At 36.7% G+C, this 27,400-nt stretch overlaps 1 protein-coding gene and 1 long non-coding RNA gene across 2 annotated transcripts in view; one reads left to right on the forward strand and one right to left on the reverse strand.

Annotated features, from left to right (window-relative positions):
- The window catches only part of LOC120354193, a 29,195-nt gene extending 5,152 nt beyond the window's left edge, over window positions 1–24,043 (forward strand). Inside the window, exon 4 of the long non-coding RNA XR_005572884.1 lies at window positions 23,938–24,043. This is a non-coding gene — a long non-coding RNA (uncharacterized LOC120354193). The remainder of the gene's footprint in view (window positions 1–23,937) is intronic.
- The window catches only part of LOC111053090, a 196,724-nt gene that overhangs the window by 149,904 nt on the left and 19,420 nt on the right, over window positions 1–27,400 (reverse strand). The gene's annotated exons all lie outside the window — the stretch shown is intronic.

Genomic DNA, 27,400 nt, shown 5'->3' on the forward strand with positions numbered 1-27,400 from the left:
TGCATATTCATGTTGGGTGATGTGGATTTTTTATGGGGTCAGAGTGGTGGTGTGGTTACATGGTTTGATGTTCAGGGGGTAGGGTATGCTTTCCTGATCCTTTATGGTAGAACATTTTAGGTTAATATCCTGGCAGTATGTGGTATCTATTTCTCGGGATAGAAAGTCGGCAGTCTAATTTTTCTTTCTGGGTAGATGTGTTGATTCTTGGATTGCAAGGAATCATCTTGATGGATGGTTATGGTTTAATTTAGCAGTTTTAAAAAAGGTTAACTGTGTGAACTGTGTTAATGAATATTTTGTTGTTGAGTAACAGGGATCTGTATTTAGTGCACACTTCAACAATACTTAAAAGATTCTTTCTCAGTTACTGAATATCACCTCTTTGCTGAATTAAAGGTTTTACTGGAGAACACTAGCACTCCTTTCTCTCCCTGCTCGTCCTCTTGAAAAATTCCTGCACCTATCGCATAATCAGAGGCATCGACATTTAAGAAAAAAGGTTCCTTCAGATTAGGATGTTCAAACAGAACTGAGTTTGAGAATGAGTTGTTGGGATATGATTTCCTCCTTGTCGGTCCATTTCCAAGGTTTAGTGGTGGATAATATGTGACTGAGTTGAGCGGTGTAGTGAGACATTTGTTTGTTAGATCGGTGGTAGAACTGTAAAAATCCGATAAATTTCTGTAATTGTTTGCAGTTGGTCGGTGATGGGAAATGTCGGATAGCTTCTAGTTTATTTGGATCCTGAGATATGCTGGTGGCTGTAATTATGTGGCCGAGGTATTTTACTTTATTTGCAAAGAATAGTTTCAATTTCAGTCCCCAGCTGATCAATCTGTTAAACACTGTATCAAGATGCTGTCAATGTTCGAGGATATCCTGGGAGGCTATCAATCCATCATCCACATACAATGTACAATAGTCTTCAATATAGTCATAGTAGGGCAGTTGTACAGTAAACATCTAAATTAGTGAGTAGAGTAGCTTTCAATAACAGTGAATAGTAGGTCAATAGAATAGTAATAGTTTAACATCAGCTACATAGTGTAGTACCATCAACATTATAGTGTGGTGTCTTTTCAACAAATGCAATCACCAAAAAAAAAACATCATTTGGAGTGATTCCAGAATACAAAGAAGAGGAGGAGAAAGAAGAAGGAGAGGGGTTTCAACAAAACGTTACCATCAGCCCTTTGGAGCAGAAACACGACCAGGAGGTGGAGCTGCAGAAAAGTAATAATATGAATACTATAAGTGAAGTCATGGCCAATGAATTCGAAAAGGATATTGAGGAACTAAATAATGGACTCTTGGATTTTAAAAAATGGGCTGCAGTTGAATATAAGAGAAAGAAACTTCCAAGAGTAGATTATGATAGATTTTCAGAGATGTTAGTTGAAACAATGGAATCAGTCGTTACAATGGAAACAAGGGCTATTACTATCAGTCAGTTGACAGAAAATCTCAATTCAGGTGCGCCAAAGTTACAAGAAACAATAGTCAGCTCAAATAAAAAAATGCAGGAAATCAGTAATCAACCACCCAGTTTTGCTGAAGTGATTAATTTACCAAAGAAGGCATCAACAGCAGGAAAAATTGGAAACGTAAGAAGAATCCAATCTAAAGAGCATGTACTTCTTCCAAAACCAACAAAATTGGAATCGGTAGGAGATAATGAGAAGCAGAGTAGTGAAAAAATAAGGAAAAGTATGAAGGAAAACATTCCAAAAAAAAAATATAAGAGTGAAGAAAACTGTTAATGTTCGAGGCAGCGACCTTCTTATTGTTCTGGATACATTGGATGATGAGAAAAAAGATACCAACAAACAAAAGATTATGAAAAGGAGGGATAAAAATCACGGAGCCTGCAAACAAGAAGCCAAGGAAATTCTTGTATGATGTCCCATCAGATGTAAATAAAGAGGAGCTGTCAAAGATCATCTATGAAAAGAATTTCTATAACTCTGAAATCCAAAAAGAAGACATTGTCAAAGGCTGTGTCCCATCATTCAAGTTAGGCCTAAGAGATAAAGATACCCTTCATTGGGTGTTTGAATGCGATCCTGAAATAAGGGAGCTAATAATGAACAAGGTAAAGCTGTTTATTGACTTTACATGCTGCAAAGCCAGCGACTAAACTGTAGCTCAGAGATGCTTCCAGTGCCATGGTTCCATGTCACGTGATGAAGCATTGTGAAAAAGATCAGGATGTCTGCGAGCACTGTTCAGTTATAGGACATAATTCTAAAAACTGCCCTTCTTAAAAGGAAATTCCAACTAGTGTTAATTGTAAAAAGAATAACAAGCCAGCTAATCATGAAGCCAATGACACAAAATGCCCATGTTATAGAAGAGCACTGCAACAATCTATTGATAGAGCCGTCCACTATTGAAAAATCTCTAACAAAAATAAATAAGCTACATGTAAATAAACAAACGTCAAAAAGTAGAGTATCATTGATTATTCAGAATTACGGTGAATAGTCTGATATCAATTTAGCGTTTGTTTACGTAGGAGAAAATAAGATTCGAGTCCCAGATGGATTCTTGCATGTTCTAAAGTCAAAATTGCTGATGCTAGAGGAGTGGCATAGCCTTGAGCCAATTACTCTACAAAACAAATGCTCGGCGATCTTACTGAAAACAATCAACACGCCTGACAGTAAACAATTAATTCGGAATTACTTGTTGCCAGTAACTGATTATAATGCTCTAGGAGAAATTAGAAAAGTGCTATTGGGAATAAATGAATGGGCATCAATGAATTATCCACTTTTCATAGGCATAGATGAATACAGCCAGCTAGCAGATTCATCCTCAATAAATTGATTTACTTAGTTTTATCTCATCAATTAATCATTTGAAATATAATTATATTTTATCATAGTAGTCATAGCAGGCAACGAACGGATGCTCAAATGAAGGTATAGAGGGAAAAGTTTGGAACACAATTCTCAACTCCACAGCTCTTTTAAGGATAGTGAGAGGATTAACATATCAAAAGTCCTCACCCCTACCCACTGTGCTAAAGGGGTGGGGGTGGTTTGAAAGTACCATTTTCTAATTTTTTGCATATATCTCGAAAACTATGCATCTCATGAACATTTATATCTCTTGCAAAATTGAAGCTTACAAAATTACCAACAAGTTTTGTCTCTTACATTTTTCCCATATCTCTCATAGTTTCTGAGATATCCGCCCATGAAGGTGAGACATTTTTTGAAAGAACACTTCTGCCTTCAAGTTTTTTATCTTTTCAGCCTTTTAATTCTTGAACGATTGAAGATAAAAAAATGTGCTGAAAATGAAGCTTAATAAATTTCCTATAAGTTTTATCTGGGAATGCGTGAAATAGTCGAATTATACATGAAATGAAAGTAATTAAATGCTCTACGATCTTGTGATTAGCACATTCTTGTTCCATCAATTGTTGGGAAGTTATAAGACTTGCAAGAGCGGAAAAATGGAAGAAAATCTGGTTTTTCGAAAATGCATCACTTTAGAACATAAATATCTCGAAAAGTAAAGGATTTATTGAAAACCTCTATCGAACAAAACTTGTAAGAAATTTATGAAGCTTCATTTTTATGTAGTTGATTATGTCAATATAACACATTGTTTCCAAGATAAATGCATGTAAGTAATAAGTGGAAAACGCAGCTCTCAAACCACCCTCATCCCTTCAGCACATAATGTAAGGGTTGGGATTTTTATATGCTCACCTTCAAACTAGTATGAACAAAGCTGCAAAGTCGAGAATTGTGTTCAAAACATTCCCTTCAAATTTCATTGACAACAGACAATGTTGTTGCTGAACAGAAAATTCCACTCTCTACACTAGAATTGCTGCAACAGTCGTAGGGAAAGGCGTAAAGTAGTGAGAATATACATCAAATTGAAGATAATTTGATGCTCTATCAGCTCATAATGAGCACAGATTTTTTTCTTCAATCGTTCAAAAACTATAAGGCCGAAAAGATGAAAAACTCGAAGGCAGAAGTGTTTTGTAAAAAAATGTCTCACCTTCAAGGGCGGATATCTCAGAAACTATGAGAGATATGGAAAGAATGTAGAGGACGAAGCTAGTTGGTTATTTTGTGAGCTTCAATTTGATAGGATATATGAATTTTCATAAGATGCATAGTTTCCGAGATTTATGCGAAAAATGAAAAAATTATACTTTGTAACATATTTAAATCTGATGGGCAAACGAAATCCCTATTTGGAGAATTTTATAGGTCTGAAGTGGAATAGCTTGTCTAGTATCGCCAAATGCGATAACGATTATTAAAAGATTAGATAATAACAGGTATCACCGCTAAAATTAGAACAGCCGAATAGAAAAAGAAAGTTATTTGCTACTTATAATATCATATAAAGTATTGGAAAATTTGAGGTTAGGCTTGAAATACCTACTGATCGGCGACATAATGATCGATCAAGTCGCTTAACGTGAAATCTAGCCAGACACCTTGGCAAAAATGTATTGTAAACAAATGGTATGCAACTGGAGGACTTTAAAAAAGCACATGGCTAATTTTTGTAGAGGGAGAAACAACTTATAAACCTTATAGAAATATATTATATGTAATAAATATACTTAAACCACCAAATAAAAATAAATTAGAGTATTAAGGAAGTGGGATGTTCCTAGGCGCATGTATACAGTAGTGAATCTGCATGAACCAATCAAATTGTAGTAATCGATGGGCGGCAATAGAGAGCCAATTCAAATGTATTTATAATTATTTCTATAAATGATAAGATTTTATAAATTTTTATTACTCAGTTTATGTATTGGATATGGCCTGAAGACATATAAAATATCATACATATGATATAGGAAATGGTTTAGTAGATTGGCATGGACTATTTGAACCTTTAAATGGCGTAGTAACAAATTATTTAAATTTATGTAAATTTGTAAGTCGGAAATGAAAATTGTAGAAATAAAAGTAGAACCTGCACTCTTGCCTGCGAGACACCACTATGGAAGGACATTAAAATTTTTAGAGCACAAGACCCTTTATTACATTGTACTTTTCAAAGACTTGAAGTTTAAATACATTTATTAATTTTCTATAATACTTAGTGAGGCTGCATTAAAGCAAGAGTCATTTAAATATTTATTCAATCCCTTGGAGAAGACGACTTCGGCCACTAAAAATCCAGGACTACCAGGAAATTTGGATCGCCGCCAACAGCTTATAAAAATTCAGCACGTGAGTGATAAATAGTCGAAATATATAAAGTTAGGGCGCCCTCAGTGCTTCGAGTGAAACAAATATAAAAACTAGCTCATCGGAAAGGTTATAAATATTAAAAATTAATATAAAACTTGCACAAGTCTTAAGAAGGTATAAGAAATATTTTATTAAATAAGAATAAGTCAATTTACATGTACAAGGTACACAAATTGAAGGAATATTGAATTTCAATCTTGTAATACAAACGCTCACTCAATCATTGATTCTATTCAATAACTTGTAATGATATAATGTAGCTCTTGTTCACTGGATGAATTGATTTATCTATTTCCATCAGAGGCCGAACCTTATGCCCTAAGAGATATATATATTATTGAGAAATATACTGAAAACTACAGAAATTAATATATTTATAATCTTTGATATATCAATTTATTATTCTATGATTTTTGGAATAAGATACAAAGAGAGATTGCCTAAATCGACAAGCAACAGCAAGTCGATACTTAAGCTGCATACAAATGAATGCATATTATCAATGAATTGAAAAAGCACATGGTAATGTTTCGTGCTAAAGAGCTAAATAATAGTGTACCAGTCTGTGATATTTTATTTTGATAAATTTATTCTTGTTTTTTGTTGTGTATGTTTTGTTGCTCTATATATTTTCCATATTTATCTGACTTTTAATATTATTTGTACAATATATGTATCAAGTTTTTTATGGTGTACCATTTATTTCATTCCCCAATACCACGCAGGACAAATCTCATATCTATTTATCAATTATCAGTATTAAATTATTAAGAGAGTTACCATCCAATTTCATCAGTAATAGAATAAGCTGGTTTACACAACAATATATTGCATTGTTAATTAAATTCTCTGGAAATAATACATTCCAAAGATTTCTATAAATTGTCCAAGAATAATGAATTGCAAGAGCTCCTGAGCGAGCCTATAAGGATTTATCGAAATTGTATTCTAAAAAACCACGACCAGTCTCATATATTTTCACACTCATGCTTTACCGATTGCAGCCAAGCCGAGGCAAATCGTTATTCATTAAAAAATAACGTTGGAACTTTCAAACCATCCCCACCCCATTATCACAGGGGGTAGGGTGAGGACTTTTGATATGTTAATCCTCTAACTATCCTCAAAAGAGCTGTGGAGGTGAAAATTGTGTTCCAAACTTTTCTCTTTATAATCTTTTGTTGACTGGACTATAGGGACACTAACAGCATGAATTTTATCAATATTCCAGAACCAGATCGGCCAGAAGAAAAAGTATGCCCTAGAGGTTATCTACCAGAAGATAGCAAGCATCATAACTTTCTAAATTGCATGATTGAATTGAAAAATCTTTTACAGCAATATGATAAAATAAACGCAGATGTTTTCAAAGAAGCTCTTTTAACACTTCAAACCAAAAATCTTCATGCTTCATTGTCAGTCTTCAGAGAAATTGAATTGAGGAGTATGAATGTTTACGATAATGAATTGAAAATGTACCTTCTACCAACTACTTCAAAATATAGAATGGGATTCAGTATGGAGGGAGGCGGAGCTTACGTATTATTTGACAACAGTTCTCGCAGAATTAGAACCATTGAAAAATATATTATGGTTAGTCGAGACACTCAAGTGATGCTTAATGAGGAACTGTTGGATGCTGTTTCGAAAATTGATATATCTCGATGCAAGATACCAAGAATCAGATGGATTAATGGATTCACAGGGAGCGGAAAAACACATCTAATTGTTGATAAACATCGACCAATGGAATACCTCATACTAACTCAAACAAGAGCCGCAATCAAAGGAATAAGATCAACTATACAGGAGGAACAGAGAAATGAATTCAACTCAATCATCAATTCAAATTACAGAACCGTGACATCGTCTCTTATTAATGGCTGCCACAAAAAATATAAGCGTTTATTCATCAATGAAGCTGTCCTTTTGCACAGCGCAGATGAGATAGTACTGGTTGGAGACTCAAAACAAATATCTCACATCGAGGGAAGTGGTTTACCAGCAGTCTGAAAAATATTTCTGTTTTCGCGGATCCGGATTCTTACCAATCAGTAACTAACAGGTGTCCAATGAATGTGTGCGGTCTGTTGTTCAGCTACTACAATGATACCTGCACTACAAATAAAATTATTCGATCAATTGAACCAACAATAACTAACGGAGAACCTCACAACCCACAATCACAAACTTTAATCCTCACATTCACGCAGTCAGAAAAACAAATGGTACTGGAAGCTGTTAAAAACAAGGCTCCCGCTGGCTCATTGACAATACCAACTACACATGAAGCTCAGTTTTAACGTTTAGAGATCTTATCCCAGTGAGGGAAAATACTAAACCACTCAAGATTTACAATAGCATTCAGCACATAATAGTAGCACTTAGTAGGCATACCAACTCATTCAGATATTCAACAGTTGGAGAGCAAGATCTCATACTGTCTCAAAAAATACAATCAGTTGAGGACAAGGATATCTACAATTGGCACACAAATAATTATAAACACAAAAACAAAAATGATTTGATGAAGGATTTGGATTCATTAAACATTGAAGACTTTTCGATCCCAAATTCACAAGATGTCAACAATACAATCCAACCTTTCAACATGAAAATCATAAATTTTCATAAAAACATCATAAGCTACAATAAAAATTTTGAAAATTTCTTATTCAACTGGAAGACATGAACGTGGATTTCGACGTGATAGTCTTGACGGAATGCTGGATTGCTGGTGGTGTTTCCTTGAAATCAATTAATAATTATAACTGCCACAAAACAGAAAACAATATTCTACAGGATGATGGAGTGATAATTTATGTCAAATCCGACTATTTTGTCGAAATAAAATGAATTGTAGTTAGGCAAGACAACTGTTCCAATATGCATTTGAAAATTGGGGAAGATACTTTTGTTATAACAGCTTTATATAGATCTCAATCACACTTGGACTTGACAGAATTTCTCATTGATCTGAGGCAGATTTTGGTTGATAATGGAAAGCATTTTCATATCGTTCTAGGAGGTTTGAACATCAACACAAAAGAACCAAATCAGCACAGGCAACTGGAAGACTATGGTAATCTACTCAGTGGATATGGATTCCTACATTGTATAAAGCAGGCAACCCGTATTGGAAATAATAGCGCTTCATGTATAGATCATATTCCGATAAACTTGAAAAAAGATATAAATAATAACAATATTGCTCCCAAATTCCATCACAGATCATTTTATAACTATTCTGGGAATTAAATATGATGCGGTGGAACACAATCACAACAGAAGAAAACCCTACTATAAAAGTATTGATTATAATAAACTTTCATTAGCACTAACGAATGAGACATGAAATTCCATGTACCTGCAGTAATGCGCTGATGGTGCTTTGAAGAGAATGATAGAAATACTGAAGAAATACACAGAAGAATGTGAAGCTATTAATAGAGTATTGCACACAGAAAAAATTAAGCCTTGGATTACAAATGGATTAATTACATCAATAAGGAAGAGAAATAAATTGGACTTTGATGGACTCACATGGACTTACATGGACTTTTAAAGTTTTATTTAAATTCGGGAAAGTTTTCCTCTCCCAATAAATGCTTCTCTGTAAGAAATATAAATAAAAAAAAATTACACAGACAAAGCAAAAATGATACAGCGAATCTACAGCTTAGAGAGTATTATAGGAGGTACAGAAATCTACTAACAACATTGTAATAGAAAATGCGAAGAAACAATACTTTTCAAGGCGATTTGAAACTTCCTGCAACTCCAAGCAAACATGGGAAGTAATAAGAGAAATAACTGAAGTGCAACGGCCAAGAACACAAATCCACCAAATCAACTTTGAAGGGAGAGAATTGAAATTGGGAGATGATGATAAAGATAAGCAAATTCTTTCAATGAATTTTTCATTAGTATTAGATCAGAACTGGCCCAGGATATTCTGAGTATCGATTGTAATGGTGCAGATGAGCAGCTTGTGGCAGCTGATCAGATAGTCTGCCGGTCATTATTCTTTACACCTGTCAGTGAGGACGAAATGATAAAAATCATTAATAGTCTTAGAGCTAATAGTGCACCTGGACCCAATAATTAAAAACCAGATTTTTTCAAACAGAATAATACGATACTTGCCAAGTCTTTAACACATATTGCAAGCAGAATTTTTGAGGAAGGTGTTTTTCCACAGTGTCTTAAGGAAGCTGTCATTTGTCCAATCTTCAAAACAGGAGATAAGAAAGATATGAATTGCTACAGACCCAAATCATCACTAAGTACATTATCGAAAATTCTTGAAAAGTGTATCAAAACAAGACTGATCAGCTCTCTTGAAAAGAATAATCTTCCATCGCCAAACCAATATGGTTTTAGATCCAGTTGCAGTATAAATGATTCTATCCACTATGTGATCACACAGATTGCTGATAAAATAAACACTGGAGAGAAACCATTAGCAGTATTCTTAGATTTAAATAAGGCCTCTGATACGGTGTCACATGACATTCTTCTTTCAAGACTTGATAACTATGGAATAAGAGGAGTCGCATGGAATATTTTCAAGAGCTACCTATCTAACCGAACACAATGTGTCAGAGTCGATGGATGTATAAGCAACAAGCTGACTGTTAAGTTTGGAGTGCCACAAGGAACAGTACTAGAAGCAATTCTTTTCCTTCTCTACATAAATCATGCAACATGGAAATTAATGGATCAATCACCACCTTTGCAGATGATACTGTTCTACTGTTCTCTGAACCGACCTGGGAGATGACCTGGAGAGAAGCCGAGACTGGACTTCAGAGGGTGCCTCACTGGTTGGCTGAAAATCTTCTAACATTGAACCATGAGAAAACCCTCTTTCTGACCTTTTTGGCGACTCAACATGGACATGAGATGAGATAGTAATCAAGAATCAACGGAATAACACTTCATACACAGTTCGCAGGAGACAGTCACAGAAATACCTGGGAGTTACAATGGACTCTTTTCTGCGCTGGGATCATCATCTCAATGAATTATGCGGGAGACTGAGGATGACTATCTGCAGATTCAGGATTCTGAGAACACTGGTCGACAAGGGATGTCTAAGAGTTATCTACTTCTCTCTAGCACATTCCCTCATGCTGTATGGGATTGTGGGATGGGGAGGTGCAAGCTTTTCGCACATCAAACCACTCCTCAGGGTACAGGAGCTGATCATCAGGGTCATCAACCAGAAGCCTCCACGCTACTCATCAGACCAGCTATTCAATGAGTTTGACGTGATGGATCCAAGACAGCCTTACTCCAAGGAGATACTATGCAGATTACACAAGAACCCAACAACATTTCAAACCAGAAACCACAACCACAACACCTGATACAAGAATCCTCTCATCACCAGTGTTGCAAGGAAGGCACTATATCAGAGAAATTTCAATCATTTAGCACCAAAATTATCTAATCTACTTCCTGCAAACTTTAAACAGATTAATCATCCTAGAAAGTTCGAAACAATAGTACACAATTACTGGTTGATGAGCAAAGGAAGACAGAACATGGAAAACATTAATTCAAATAACAACTATCCACCTAATGACTTACTAAACACTAACTAATTAATAATACACACAAAAAAACTAACAAATCTACTCTAGAATATGGTACACCATAGTGGAGTAGGTCAATTTCCACGCAGGAAAAACTTAACAAGTGGAGGATACATTAAAATACTTTTTTGTAACTAACTATTGTATGTAATATTGTAATTTACCTAATATTTTGTGTAATTGATGTTGTAGTTTAAGTTTTTTTGGGGAAATAAATATTCATTTATCTATTTAATATCTTCTCCTAACGCCTGTCTCAGACATCTGATGAATATAGCCATGGGGTTATGTAACCCAAATGCTAAACAAGTGAACCGGTAATTACAGCCATTGAACAAGAATGATGAATAATCGTGTGACTCGGGGACCACTTGGACTTGCCAGTATCCTGCGCTCGAATCTATTGTGGAATATATCATCTTACTGTGGAAGGTTTGCATTACTTGTTGGATCTGGTCGGGTCCTTCTCGATTGTAATCCAGGATACGGTTCAAAGCATGGGCATCTAAGCATAGTCTCACAGTTCCATCTTTCTTTTTTATGCATACAATCGGCAGGCTATAAGGTGTAGTCAATTCCTCTATGATTCCCAGTTGTCCCATGCAGGTGATTTCGGCTATAGTGGCTGGTTGATAATGTGAATGGTATAGGATACGATTTGCGGTAATAGGTTTCATGTGGCTCATTTTTGAGTGTACATTTGAAGTGAGTAGCTAGTCCGGGCTTTTCAGAGAAAACGTCTTCATTTTTATGGAATACTTGAATAACTACTATCTTTTCTCTAAGGTCAGGATGCCAATCTGTATGCTGGTGGATTCTATCAAATAAGATTTCTAATAATTCTTTGGTGTTAGAATCTGGTCCGTGCTGTGCATGAGTCTCGGTTGTCAGACTTAACACTTTTACATGTACCATAGAGTTTTCTATTTCGTGAATACCCCATATTTTCGGCACACTCTGCATATAATGAGCAGAATGTATTTCCGTGATTTCTCTGGTGCGTTTTTTCAGATTCAGGTATAACATAATTTCATGAAAATTTGATTCAGTGAATGCATGGAATTTTAAAGTGTTTGAAAGTTTAGACAAGCTTGAGAGTTTTGAAGGAAATCGGTACCTATTATTAGGTGGTGGCCGGGTACAGGTAACACAAGGAACATATAGGCGAACTGATGTTGTTGGAGGTCCATTTCCAGTAAGCATTGGGTGGTGAAACGAATTTTGAATATGAATCAAATTCCATTTCCCTCTCTCTTATAATATGGCAAATAAGTAGTATCAACATTTAAGAAGAAGAATAAGAGCAAAGAGAGCATTCATTCATTTGTGCTTACTCAGCCAACTGTGGGTGAGCACCCAGCCAGTGCAAGGCATTGATAGAGGGAAGAAATCATTTCCTCCTTATTCAGTTGTCGGCAAGCAGCCCTAGGTTTAACAACAACTCCAGGATGTGATTATTCATTTCAAGTTTCTATTTTGTAAAGTGATTTTCAATTTTTCAACACATGAAGATATTTGTATATAAGCTATACTCAAACCCTCTATTGGAGTGGTCCATGTTTGGAGCAAACAAATTTATGACTGACTATGGAAGAACGATCCTTGTTAATGCTAAATCAATTCACAATTATGAATAGGAGACAAAAAATTCCAAGTGCATCAAACAAGGAACAGGAAAACGGATATGGAGGATGGGAGATAATTGCCAAACTGTCTTTTCATTTAAGCAGTAGTTATCAAACATCATTACTAAAATACTCTGCGATGTAACTCGCTACTGAGGTAATGTGATGATCAAATTATATTTCCCAGCATTGAAATTCATGGAAGACTTTATTGAACAAATATATGGGCCCATCATCAATTTAGAATGAGGATATTGTCATGTATATAATATTTTGTGAAGTGGTAATCCTTTTTTTCAATAATGAATTTCTAAACATTCATTGTGTTCAATTTAATTTTCCCTTTATTCATTTCATTAGATGAGAATACCGAATAATTAGTAATAGGGTTTCCTTATTACTGATTATCAATTTTATAAATTATCTCAATATTTTTAGAAAACTGTTGTCTTGAAAAAACTTTTTTTATTCAAAATTTCTTCTCAAAACCCATACGGCAGCGATTTCAGTGGTTATGTGAATCTGCCATCCTGGATTGATGCCAGATATATTATATACATTCATTAGCGGTAGGGTAGCTAATTTTGTTTTCCTCTTTATACACTGAAATATATCTGACTGTACAAGGCTACATTCTGATCTGCTATCCACTAATGCTTGGATCTGTAGACCATATGATTCAATGTTGATGTAAGCTTGCATATGTGTGTCCAGTAGCCTGCTTTCTTTCTCCAGTTCTTCTCACAATACTTATGGTAGGTTGTCTCTGAAAGTAGTATATGAGGGGGGAGCATCTTTACTTTCTTCATCTAATTCATCTGTGTTTATGTGGGTTGTATCTGGAGTATCATATAGTCATGGTTGTTCAGCTATAATAGGTGTCTCTGTGTTCGGTGGTGGGTTATTTTGTGTTTGTTTCTGGGTTCTTTGTTGTTCTAATTGGGTTGCATGTCCTATGGTATAATTTGTGCTTACTTGTTGTGGTAGCGGGTTATAGTTTCCAATGTAGATATTTTTTGAATATGTATTATTTGTTCCCAGACGATCAGGGCCATCATAGTAATTCTTTCGACCTGCCTGTGGCAAATAATAATTTGCCAAACGATTTTGGAAATTTCCATTATTTTATTTTTCCCTCCAGTTGTTATCGTCGCGATGCTCGAAATGAGGTGTCATTCTAGGGCAATCATATGGCTGTGTTTTGTAGAATTGGTCAGCATATCAGTTAGTGTTAGAATGATGTTGAATGTGAACATATGATTGGTCTGGACGGTGGTTAGGTACTGTCATTACAGATCGTATACTGCACAGATGATTTATGAGGTGTTTACAGCTGGCTACTGGTTGAGTAGCTAATGCCATTCTGACTTGGAAAGGTAGCTTTTTTAAAATAATTTTTGCTAGAGCAGAATCATTTATGGGTTCTCCCAATTTGGAATTATTAAATTGGAGCGTGGTGACAATGGTAGTGTAGGCACCATTCAGTTTGGGATTGAATTCACATGATATGACTGCAATAAACTCATCCAGAGATGGAAACTCGTTGGCTCTACTCCAGACAAACAGCAGAGGTTCACTGCTCAGCAAGCTGATTAGTCGGAGCCACCACATATTCCAAGAGGTGGGTACTAAGGTTTGAACTAGTGTTATTTGGTCAATAAATGGTTTTGGCTGCAGAAGGCAATCTGTATTGTCGAACTGACCTAATCCATTCAATATGCCTGTTGAATTTATAGTTTCATTTGAGTGCATTATCGAATTCATTTGCTCAAATTTATTTTCTAATTCTGTTAATTTATCTTAAGTTAACTGCTACTGATTACTAGTTGAATTTTGATTACTTTCTACTTCCTTATTTAATTCAGATAGAGATGAGTGTTGATCTTTGATAGCTGCCTCTAATGATTTACATGATTCTCCACTCTGATTTATATCGGGTTTTAATTGGGTCATCTGTGGAAACATGCTGTTTTGTCTCTCATCAATAGCGTCAATGATATTAGTGGGTATAAACTGTGAGTTCTGGGACAGTGCGCCAGACTTCTCCATAGTTCAAAGGTTAACCTAACCCCACAAAAATTCAACCAAACCTAACCTAACCTAACCAAGGTCAAGGTCAAGGACAAGGTCAAGGTCAAGGTCAGGTCGAGTTCAAGGTCAACAAAAAAACTGTATGCTTGACAGAACAAAGGTTACAAGTACATTATTACAATCATAAATTGTCCCAGTAAGCTTGCATTTGCTACACCAATTAGGAATAAGTTAGTCAATGACATTGTTGGGGCTATGCATCCTATATTTGAGAAACATCCAATGAAAAATCCACAAACCGATGATGATAGAGAGTGGTTCAATACAAAATTCCAACAACTTGTGAAACAGTATAATGTGAATCATTACTCAACTAGATCAGATAAGAAGGCATCTATAGTGGAACACTTCAACAGAGCACTTGTGGATCAAGTTCACTTAGCAAGGGACACATCATTAGGCAGACATTCTAACCTCATCTCTCAAAGAGTATAATGCCAGGATTCATCAAACAATAGGTATGTGACCAGTAGTTCTGCAGAAGAAGCATGAGAAAGTGCTACTCGACTGACTTGGTAAACTGCATCAAGCCCATCAAGAAGAGTTGCAGAAGAAGAATGCAGAGTGTAAAGGTAGGTTCTATCCAGGTCCTCATCAAGATATTGTGCCTGGTGACAAGGTTAGAATAAGCAAGTATAAAAAGACTTTTGACAAGGGATATCTAGCCAATTGGACGAATGAGCTGATCACAGTAACACGTGTAGGTCCCACAGTACCTGTAACAAATGAATTGGAAGACTATAGAGGTGAGCCTATCCAAGGAGGGTTTTACCCTGAAGGAATTGTAGAGACAACAATTCCAAGTGTCTTTGAGATTGAAAAGGTTTTGAGGAAAAGAGGGGACAAGCTGCTAGTGTGTTGGAAAGGATACAGTTCAAGTCAAGACTTGTGGATTGACAAAAGTGACTTGATTTAGGATGAGAGAGTTTGTACAATGGCAAGAGTTATCGATTTTGATTGTGTGGTAGAAGGTTATGTTCTGGAAATGGACAATAAGAAGGAATGGCATAGTCCTTTGTTCCCCAACCATATAAGATGCATCATTTGTGGACCTTCAGGGTGTGGTAAGACAAATTTGCTGTTCAACATGCTTCTTGATCCAAAAGGAATACATTTTTCAAATATACACCTTTTTTAAAGATTACATTTCAGTCCAAGTACAAGTTACTTAAAACCATCATGCAAGGATTAGGTGATGAGATGGAATATGTAGAGTGTGATACAAGTGAGGAAATACCTGAACCACATGAACTGCCTGCCAATTCAATAATTATCTTCAATGACATAATTTTTGAGCAACATGATTCCATCAGGAAATACTTTAGAGCAGGCAGACACAGTGATCTTGATGTTTTTTATCTGGCACAGACCTATAGCCACATTCCAAAACAGGTGATTTGTGACAATGCAAATTTTCTAATCATGTTTGAACAGGATGAGCTGAACTAGAAGCATCTGTGTAGAGACTATGTCAGAGCTGATATGACCTTTGATCAGTTCAAGGAAATATGTAACAAGCTTTGGTCGTCAGCTGCACATGCATTCCTTGTCATTGACCACTCATCAGGAAAGAATGTTGAGTACTACAGAAATGGTATTGACACCTATTCAGTTGAGGTGTAAGCCTAGTAGAGGATCAGTCTGTTATTGTGAGGCAAGCAGGATGGTTCGACCTTGTCAGAAGAAATTGGAGGAGGTAGCTCCTACCATCAAGGAGATTGCAAAGCTAAGATGTAACATCAAGAGAAAGCATGAGGAGCTCACACTTGGAAGAGAATTGACAGAGGAGCAACATGCAAAACATTTCAAACCGCTAACTGAACCACTGGAGGAAATTATCAAGACTCTTCAGATTCCTGCAGCCCAGCAGCAACCACCTCCAGCTCAGCAACAAGCACCTCCAGCTCACCAACAGTCACTGGCTAAACCATTAGCAGAACAACATTGGCCTATACTGCCTACACTGCCAACAACTCCAATCCGACCTAGGCATGTTAGATGTCCATTACCACAGCAACTAGATGTTGTTGAGGAGCAGAAGGAGAAGAAGTCACCAACCTATGAATCATTTGGAGAAGCAGCAGGCTCCACTCTGTCTCAAAGTACTTCAGCAGTTGCAAGAAAATTATTGTCTGAGGCTAGGAATTGAAGTGATGAGGAGGAGGAGAATATTGAGGGAGTGTTAAATAACAGCAGTCCTAAGGAAGTGTACAACATTTATACTCAAAGTTAATTGAGTAGAACCAAAGTGGGTCCATATGTTTATAGAGCGATTTGAATGATAGTAGTGCAAATACTACATTTGGATCAGGAATAGCTGGAAACAAGTACTATTTGGGTTGTAGGCATCCAACCTTTGGAAGTGATGGCTAAAACATTGACCTGACTAACCCTGCAGATGAAGAACATAATAGGATCTTTGATGCAACACCTGGACTATGTGAGCTGATTTTAAAAAAGAAGCCTAACAATCAACTTGTGAAATCACCTGACTCAAATGCATACAAGCGCATTCTGTATTTGACCAATTTGTCTAGAAAAAACCATGACTCAGTTGGACGTATTCTAAACCCCAATGATGCCAAGTACAAGAAGACAATTCACCCACTGATTAAGAATGATAAGCATAGTGGGTGAGGACTGGTGACACCATTTAATATGGTTGCAAATGATGCTACTAAAATTGAATACATCTAATACAATGATCCTAATGAACTTGTAGACAGGTTGAGACTGTTGGACCAATCTAGAGCAGTTGGCAACACTGGACAGGAGAATGAAATCAATTCCATTCTGGAAGAGTTGGTTAAGGGTGGTTACATAGTTGACAAGCCTGCACACTGATTGCAATATAAGGGGATGGTTGTTACTGCAAATTGACATACAGTTGAGAGTGTTTCTACCACACACTACCTTCCATATATTACAGTGGCTCCTATAGGTGAAAGAATTATCAATACTTTGGGTAATATCAACGCTCACCACAGGCGAGTGTTTAATGTGGCAAATCCTCAAAATGATAGTGACACTATGAATCTGATCACATGCAAAGATCTTATTTGGTCATGACGGCCAAAGTTCAAAAGTCTCGATGATACCCAATCATTTACAAGTCTAAATAACTCTATACTGAAAAATATGCAAGATCCGATTGGAGACTTGGATGGGGTGGACAAGTGATATTCAGAAAGAAGATTCCGAGAGCTTATCATTGAAATCGTTGAGAAATATATTGATGCTATATCCAGTATATCTGATTCACAAAACATGTTGAAGGGAGCAGGAGGCTGGAACCACACTAGATTGGAAACTGAGATGATCAGACTTTTAGGTCTTGCTTTATCAGAGTCACTCGAAGGTATAACACCAAATAACAACCCATCTGAGCAGCATTAGATGGCAATCTGCAGAGAGAGGAAGAGGTATCAAGGGAGAGGAGTTTTGTCAGCTATCAAGAACATAACCAGTGCAATAGTTGATAAGGCAATCAACATTCTACCAGTTTAACTGCATATCCCCAGCTATCAGTACTGCAGGCCAGGAACAAAACTTGTAAAGCAATGAGCAAGAGGTGATCCAGGAATCAAAAAACTTGATCAAGCCTGGAAGGAGCACGATATTGCCTATTCAAGGAGTGGTGATACGGCAAGCAGAGCAGTAGCTGACAACATCTTGGAAGAGCAAGCTTTGAGTATAGCAACATCTTAGGACTCGGGATTGCTGAGAGGGCAGCAGCACTAGCAGTCACCAACATCAAGAAGAAGTTGTGAGAAGAATTTCAGGAAAGATTCAAATATCGGCAGATATTGTCCAAGAAAGGTGAAGGACTTTATTTGAGACATCAACAGAGGATGGGAAATGGGGCAAGCTGCTGTTGTCAATGCAGAAGATGATGATTGCTCTGCCTGACTGGGCACTCACTGATGCAGACCTCTACAAGTATGTGTGTCATCTAAAGCTGGAACGATTCTGAGGTATGTTTATGCGGGATGCTCTACCAGCTGCAGGACCATTGAGACAAGAATGCGGTATCATCAATCTTGACAGCAGTACTGGTGCCAGCACACATTGGGTGTGATATGTGAAGAATGATGATGTTGTCCACTGCTTTGATGGATTCAGCAACCGGAGACCGCCACAGGAGTTTATCGACTACATGCATCAAAGGTCAGCACCGGCAGCAAGGATTGAATAAAACTATGTACGAAAGCAGGAATATCTCTACTCACATATTTGTGGACATTTGTGTTTGAAATTTTCGATTGATGAAAATGAATGATCATAATTTTATTCAATACCAAATGTTGAGGCGGGCTACAACAATACACTGCACTACTATGCTCCAAAACTGTCATATTATATTGTGAAGAAATCAGTGACAACTGACCTGGCACTGACACATCAGGAGCTAACATCAGTTGACAATTCGAATATAACAAATCATTGGTATGGTTATGTATGTAATGTTGGAACCATAGGTAATAGATGAAGGATTGGAATGGGTGAAAAAGAGAAGAAGAAAGAGGATATTGCATCCAAGGTGATGCCAGATATGGGTGCTGAATTTGGGTCAGATCTCCAGAAAATATCATAACCAGAAGGCATTTTTGAATTTTAAACTATTGCCACTCTTCTTAGAGCAAGGTTACATAACCGAGGCATACAGTTCTCATTGACTGTCGATCCATCGACCTTGAAATGTTCAGTTTCAAGCAATACCAAGTTAGATTCCAGTCCAGTCAATTCAATAGGACGTTTGTTGGGATTTAGTGATAAACGAGTTGTAGAAGCCAACAAAGAGGCTAAAGGCAATTTTACAAATCAGTACAAATCAATAGACCTAATGTACTGCATATGAAGTGTAACATTGTGGGTGGATCCTATTTGAATGAGGTCAAGGATCACATGATCTATGAGTTTTACCCAGATGTTGATCTGGGGTATTAAATGATTGTAACTGTGCAGAATGTAATCTATTTACCTGTGGACATCAAGCAGATTGGTAACATTACGTTGGAGGCTGTTGATGAGAATGGATGTCTGATGAATAATAGAGGTGGGGGGATTAATATTACTCTGCATTTGAAACATGGACTGAGATGGTTGGTCAAAAGAGCCGGTCAATAACATCTTCCCTACACAGCTCAGGAACCCTACCCAAATATCAAATATGCTGTTGAAAGCTAGTGCAGTGCTTGACAACAATTGTCTACATCAAGCCAAACATGGACTGGGATGGTCAGTCAAAAGAGCTGGTCAAAAACATCTTTCCTACACAGCACTGAACCAATTGTTTGCGATATGGTTGGATGATGGCTGGCTGACAGCAACTTGGGACAGTCAATCAAGATCTTTGTCTATTGATATGACACAATTGCTCTATTGGACAAGCTGTTGCAGCTGGATGATAAGGGGATATAGAGTATCCCAAGGGGATATAGAGTATCCCCTATATATATAGAGAGATGATATAGAGTATGTCGACTTGACATCACCCTATCTCCACTACAAGTTACCGAACCTGGAGGAATTGCTGAGGACTAGTGCTGGACATGGAAGCTACTGCCCGGAGCATTACCTACTCAACTATGTGGAGTCCGTGCAGAAGAAGCTGACTGTATCAAGGAAGAAGCCTATGGATGCACCACTACTCTGCGCACTCAATATTGTGAACTCAACCCATGATTGGATTATGAAGACAATGCTTGAAGATAGATATTTTTGTCTGATTTAATTAACTGTTTTATCATTCACTTTTACCCCCACCACCATTATTATATGCTATATATAAGTGGAGACGTTTGTCTCTTGAACATTAGTCAATTGCTAACTGTTGACAATGTCATACTTTAAAAAGGTTATGTTTTGTTTGGCAATAGCCAACGATTACCTTTGGATACTAACTACAGTCTCAAGTATAGTGGAGTAGCTGTTGTAAATTTATAGTTGTAAGTCTATAATTGGCGAAATGAGGATGTTAAAATTGAATTGATCTTTAATGATTATTCATCCCGAAAGTATTGGTGTGAATTTGAATGCAGTGACAAGAGTCTAACTCTTATCAGCAACAACAGGAAAGTAACCTTTGCAGGATTCTCATACGGCAGAGATGATAGACGTGTGAAGAGATTAAGAGTAGTTACTGAGGGCTGTTCAGGACACCCTGCTCTACTAATATCTATCTACAGTGCTGCTTTTCGGGGTGCTGTACAAACTGATGGAGTATGCAGCATTCCAGAACAAGAGGGGAGGTCGGCAGAGGTCTTTCAGGAACCACAAAATATAGAAGAGGATATTCAATTACTAATATATATATATTCTGTTTTATAATGGGAAATAAATGTATATGGGAAGAATAAAAATATCGTTTTCTCTTCTCAACCCACTACCCTCTACTTAGTATAGTTGAGTGTACACTAAGTGTTCAGACTTCTACATACAAAAAAATATATCCTCTGGTTCTGTTGATACTGGCCTTTAATACTTACCATTACCACTTTGGATTCAAACCTGGAACCTCTGACTTGGAAAGCTGACATGCTAACCACTACATCATAGGGGATTTATGTTCAGAGACTCAAATTATAGAGAATGAGATACTACTTACATTACTAATGATAAAGAGGAATTGAGAAGTTAGTCATGATGGGGTGACATCATCATGACCTGTTGAAACAGGAAAAGTTACCCCACCTCTTTCCTCTGTTAATAAGGCTAGTCAGCACTGAGAGGTCAGTGCAATATGTCTACTTATTCAGTCTACTGCAATATGTTGTCGAACAGTGAGCTACATCAGCAGGATACAGTGATTGAGCTTGAGGAGGAACTACATAATCAGGGTATTATCTCGTTGACAGACTTTTTCAACGATTCAGGACATTTGGAATCATGTCTAGATCATGAGTCTTACATTTGTGCTTGCTCCAGACTTCGGGATAGACGACAGGCAGTTGTCAATGCAGTAAGCATAGACAGCGTTCTCTATAGAAGAGGTGATATTCACAATCCGTTTGAAAACACAGCTGTCAGCAATGGATGTGTGCATCAGTTCCTAACCGATGTCTTCACCCACAATATGAAGAATATCAAGGATGGAATCAACAAAGTTATAATGCAGCATTGCCTGCCTGGACTTCCAATCAAGTTTAGTATGCTGTTTGATGACACACAAGTGTTGTTGAAGACATTCTACAAGCTGGGACACAGCATGGTCACCATTGTGTATCTCCAACAGATGCCTGACTGGAAGAACAAGGATGTGGAAATTGTACTGAACTTTCTTGATACACAAGAATGCTATTGGTGTGAATTCAAATGAGGTCTCCAAGAACTGACTCTGCTGGGATTGAGCAAGTAGAAGATTATATTTGCAGTCTTTTCACTGGTTGAGGGCACTGATTGGGTTAAGAGATTCAGGATCGAGGTTGGAGAGTGGAGTGATCCAGCTTTTGAGATAATCATTTACAAGGCAGTTGCTTCCAGAATTATGTGCACACCATACAAATACTATGACGAAGATGATGATCTTTCTTGGGATGTACCTGATGGACCCTGCAAAGTTCGTGAGTGTGAGGAGCCATCAGCTGAGAGGTATCATAGGACTGATGATTATACAAGAGGAGAGAAGCTGTTCCATTTGTATATTCCTTTCAATTATTGAGATTTATATATAAATACTATATACTTGCACATTTCTGTTATTATTCAACAACTTCCTTATCGCTTGGCTATAAGTACATTATGATGTCAAACAGACCAGTTGAAACATGAAAACTTTCCTGTTAAGTCATAGTTGATCTATTGAGAAAAGTTATTTCAACAAAAGATATCCATTGTGGTGTAACGGTTTACAAACAATTACAACTACAATCTACCTACCTATATTTCCTTAACCTACCTATATAAAATGGAGATTCGAACCCAGGACTCTAGAATGAAAAGCAGAAGCGCTAACCACTACACCACGATGGATATCTATTTACTTGTTGTTTCTTATGTATACTTCAACAACTATATTCAAGTTCATTGCAGCTTCTAGTGAGCTGTAAGTGAACACTGATTGAACATTGACTGAACAGTGACTGAACACAGACTGAACAGTGACTGAACACTGACTGAACAGTGACTGAACAGTGATTGAACACTAACTGAACAGTGATTGAACAGTGACTGAACACTGACTGAACATTGACTGAATACTATTGGATGCTGTTCTAGGAAATATGACCAGGAAAATATATCCCTTGTGATACAATGATTTGTTCACACTCTAGAATTCATATCTGAGACTCTTGAATGCTACTCATTACACTACAGAGGATATCTCATTACTGTTTGAATATTCAAGCTCATTTTATATTCTGTAGAAGGATCACTTCATCCTTCATTACTAAATGTGGGTGAAGAGGATTTGAGGAATGAAAATTAGTAATTTATTGCCACTTAGATTGAGCATATGCTATTTTATTGAGGATCAAAATGGCGGCGGTGTGTCCTAGGATACTTTTTCACAGTGTGTGGCTGTGCTGTAGTGTGCTGAAACGCTGGGTTCTAGAACTGAACAGGGGAGATGATGACGTGTCTTGTATGGCTGAATACTGATGGTCCCCCCACTGTTGTGAACACTTCATATACACTCCAGAGCGAGTGGGAGGCCTTCTGATTTATTTTTGATTTATCTTCATTAACTTTTATCAATTAAAAAAAAAAAATAGATAATTTTTTTTCAATTTTTTTAATTTTTGTTTTCTGGCCTTGACCTTGACCTTGTTTAGGTTAGATTAGGTGAGGTTAGGTTAGGTTGAATTTTTTAAGGTCAGGTTGACCTTTGACCTATGGAGAAGTCTGGCGCACTGTCCCCGAACACACACTTTATATCTATTGATATTTGAGTTCTTGTTTACTTTGGAGGTTATGTTCTGTGTTCTGATTGTTACCTGTCTTGAATATTTTTCTTAAAATCGGTTTCAATCTTGGTTTCTAATTCCTGCATCTGTGTATCTCTTTAGTTAAGTTGACTATATGTTCATTCAGTTTACATGTAATCATATCTATCCTTGATGCTAAATCCTTCATAACTTCCACCTGATCTTCCAGTTTTAACTCTATCATTGTTTTGAGTTCCTCCCTATAACTCTCTACTTTATTATTTATGTCATCAAACTTCCACTCTACTGCCTGTATTCTATCTGTAGTCTCCTTCATGCCCTGCCCTACTACACTTTCAGCCGAATCCTTGATTTTTTTCATTTTCTACCTTGATTTCCCGAATCAGGTCGTTCATTGCATTCTGCAGCATGATACTACTGGATTGATCCATATGTACCTCAGTTAAGTGATCTAGGTCAGTGTTTGACATGATTCTGTTTTTCCCAGATGCTGCTCTGTGTCCTGAAGCAATGAATCTGCTAGTTCCTCTGCACCCCCCTCGGTGTCGACATCTACTACCTCTGTACTCAGCTGTGCGCTGTACTCAGCTGGGCGTTGGTGGCTTCGACCTGAGTGGATGACAACTGCTGGAGACTTTGAAGAAATTTATGGAGCCAACACATCCGGGCTCGCTCACCTGTGGTGTACTGACTGCGTCTATTGTGGGATTTGAGGTACTAGGAGTCAATAATATGGGATCTGGACAACCGTTATTAATATACGAGACGTCAGAATCAGCAGAAGTGTGATTCATTTTAATGCTGAGTTGATACTTGAAATTGAATAAAGTGAGAGTTCAGCTAATGAGGCATCTATATTGGTCCACAAGATAGAATTTACACGTTTATCAGTGAGTGAATAATTTGGTGACAATGATAAAAGTTTTTAATCCATGGATACAATAATAATCAGGTACAACTTAAGACTCTTTATTAATAGCTATGTGATTTAAATCTTATTATATCTTAGTTCCTCGATGGACCTGCTAATTGCCCAATATATCTATATTTACAATGTTACGTACTTCCTTCAGAAAATAAAGTTATCCAAAACGATCAAATGCCAAAATCAAACTTATTGCTGATTGTAGCCAATATTATATTCAAAGTGGCTTACACTTGACTTAACTTGTATATGAAATGATGAAATTCAGCAAGTAGGGCCCATAGAATATCCCAAAAATAATATTCCAAATAATGAAATATCAAGCAATCACCTCCTTCTATCAAAAAACACCATTTGCTTGTAGTCACAAATAATCTCCCTTTGACTATCATCCATTCATGACAAATCTTTACTGCTATATTGACTTGTTCTACAACTATTAGCGATATACAGCCTTGATTTATTCTCAATAATATAATTTCATGAGCTTCGTTCTGATCACCAGCCCCATGAATGTGTCATGTTTATGTGACATTATTTTTGGCATCGCATATGTCCAGCTGGCAGCAGTCGGTAGAGCAGAAGATTTTTGAATACTATTATTATTTTTATGCATCCTGAAAGAGATATACCACAAATTTCTCACCAGCTCTCCAAGGAGCTCAAATAATTCTTTGCTTCCATCGGCTGCAAATTGTGGCTGCTTTATCAATTTGCAGTTCTCATGACTGATCTGGTTGACACCGCTATGGTAGATGCAAAAGATATAGATATAAAGATAAAGATAAAGATATAAACCTAGCGCTACAGTGCAGGATGGTTTCTTACAGCTTGGTGTTGTGTCATTTGAAATGAGTGTCTGGCTTGGAAGTGTTCCAGCCGCATTGCAGGATGACTGTCAATGGTTGCCGGAAGATCAACAGCTTGATTTTTTTTTCATAATAGAGAAATTCTGATTGCAGATTCGTTTTCAGCGACCCCAAGTTCAGCCTAAAGGCTCAGAATGTCAATGTTTTCAAATAATTAAAAATCATCATGAAAAGTCATTAATATGATAGTACATAAGTATCTGGGAACTTTTTACTGGTGACTGGAGTTATTATTGACACACAAAAATCAAAATAATCGTGAGAAAGAAGACTGCTGATGAACGCGAATAAGACCGCCACTCCATTGTTCTATTGTTTCGGCTGCTTGGCTGAGCCTGGCTGGAGGGATCAAATAACCGATTGGATTGATCTTCCGTCTGTCCTCTAGGTGGAACTACACCGACCATTGCTGGGTGGAAGATGTTACTGCAGCCGCTCGTATTCCCACCAACGCTGCTATTATTTGCTGTCTCAGGGCCTAGTCTGATTCAGCCAAGCAACCAGCCTGCACTGCAGAGCTAGGTTAAGGGTTCTGAATTTTGTACTAGACAATATGGTATTGACACCAATGCCACTCGCCACCATGTGAGAAAGGGGTCAGCAATGCGAGAAGATACTGAGTGGAATGAAAGGCAACACTCTATCGGAATATATTATGAATTCTATTAATTTATAATGCTGCTGCAACTTAATACTATGACCCTTATGTTCTTCCTAATCGGATGCGATGGTTCGAGATGATTTGAATAAATCTTGAGATTGTGATATTTCTGAAGATTTGATAGTAAATAATGTACATCACTGATTTATTCAACTTATTCGGTGAAGAATACAGTTGATTGATAATTCAAATAATTTTTCAATAATAGAAATAGACTGGAACAAGACTGGTCATGCATGAAGACAGAATCATAAATGAAGGGTACACCATCCAACAAATAAAAATATATAATATGCATGAAATATCAATGAACAATGATGAAAAATAGAACTATAAATAGAAAAATAATATGAGAAAATAATTATATATTACAAAAAATATCACAGATAGCTCACAAAATGTTTTACTTTGCTAATTAGCATCAACTAATATATCTCGTGCTCTTTCAAACAGCATAATTATATTTTGTCCATTTCTATAGCTCAGTTGTCGACCTGCAATTGCTTGTCGAATAAAATTTATATATCTTGCTTCCAAATATGAGAAAATTAAAATATTGAGATATCTCAGGGCTTGAGTTTGGCCTCTGGTGGAAGATAAAATAATTTATCTTATGAACATGGGCTTCAGAAAATTCTTATAAAAAATAAAAACTGATAAAAAATATTAATAGGTGAGCATATATAATAAATCAAATATTGATAAATATTTACTCTATGCATGGTTGAATATTAAGTTCTCATAAATTTATTGTTCTAAATGAGACCTTCCCTTAAGTTTGAATATTTGCGCAAATTTCAATATCAAGTTCGATTTCTAAATAGACCTTCAACAAGCTAGCTTTATTCAATTGCGAATGATTCGTAGCACTAAGGGCCCTCTTAAATGACTATTTAACTCATGTGTGGATCTTTCACAATTATTGATGGTGGCCTGGATCCGTCTCGGTGTCTCAAGCCTCTTCTGGTGGGCTGCTGTCGTCCTCTCCAGTGGGAATATTCAAATTTTACAACTCATGTCATACTGAAAACCAACGAGGGAAATAAAACTACTGTGCCTCAAAGGGTATTAAAAGATGCTCGAATTATTGAGAATCAGTCTTATTCGGATAGAGTAAAACAAGTCCCAGTTAACAAAATGAATGAGAAAACCCAACTTATATCCCAGAGCTTAGGTGAAGATTTAGGATTGAATATAGCCTCTCAACTCCAATTAATTCTTGAGAAGCTAGTTAGGGAGGAGCAATCCAATAAAACAATTCTTTCTAGACTAGAAAAACTAGAAGATACTACAGTGAAAGAAAGCACTCACAAGAAATATGGAAGGTAGATTTAGAATAATGACATGGAACGCCAATGGTCTATTACAGCATGAAGATGGTCTATTGGCAATTCTAATTGAACAAAAAATTGATTTTTGCCTCATTTCAGAAACACATTCCACAAAGCAATCATATTTGAAAATGAGAGGTTACAAAATATATCATGCAGTACAT

The sequence above is a fragment of the Nilaparvata lugens genome, chromosome 14, assembly GCF_014356525.2.
Source record: "Nilaparvata lugens isolate BPH chromosome 14, ASM1435652v1, whole genome shotgun sequence".
In the NCBI taxonomy this organism is placed as follows: domain Eukaryota; kingdom Metazoa; phylum Arthropoda; class Insecta; order Hemiptera; family Delphacidae; genus Nilaparvata; species Nilaparvata lugens.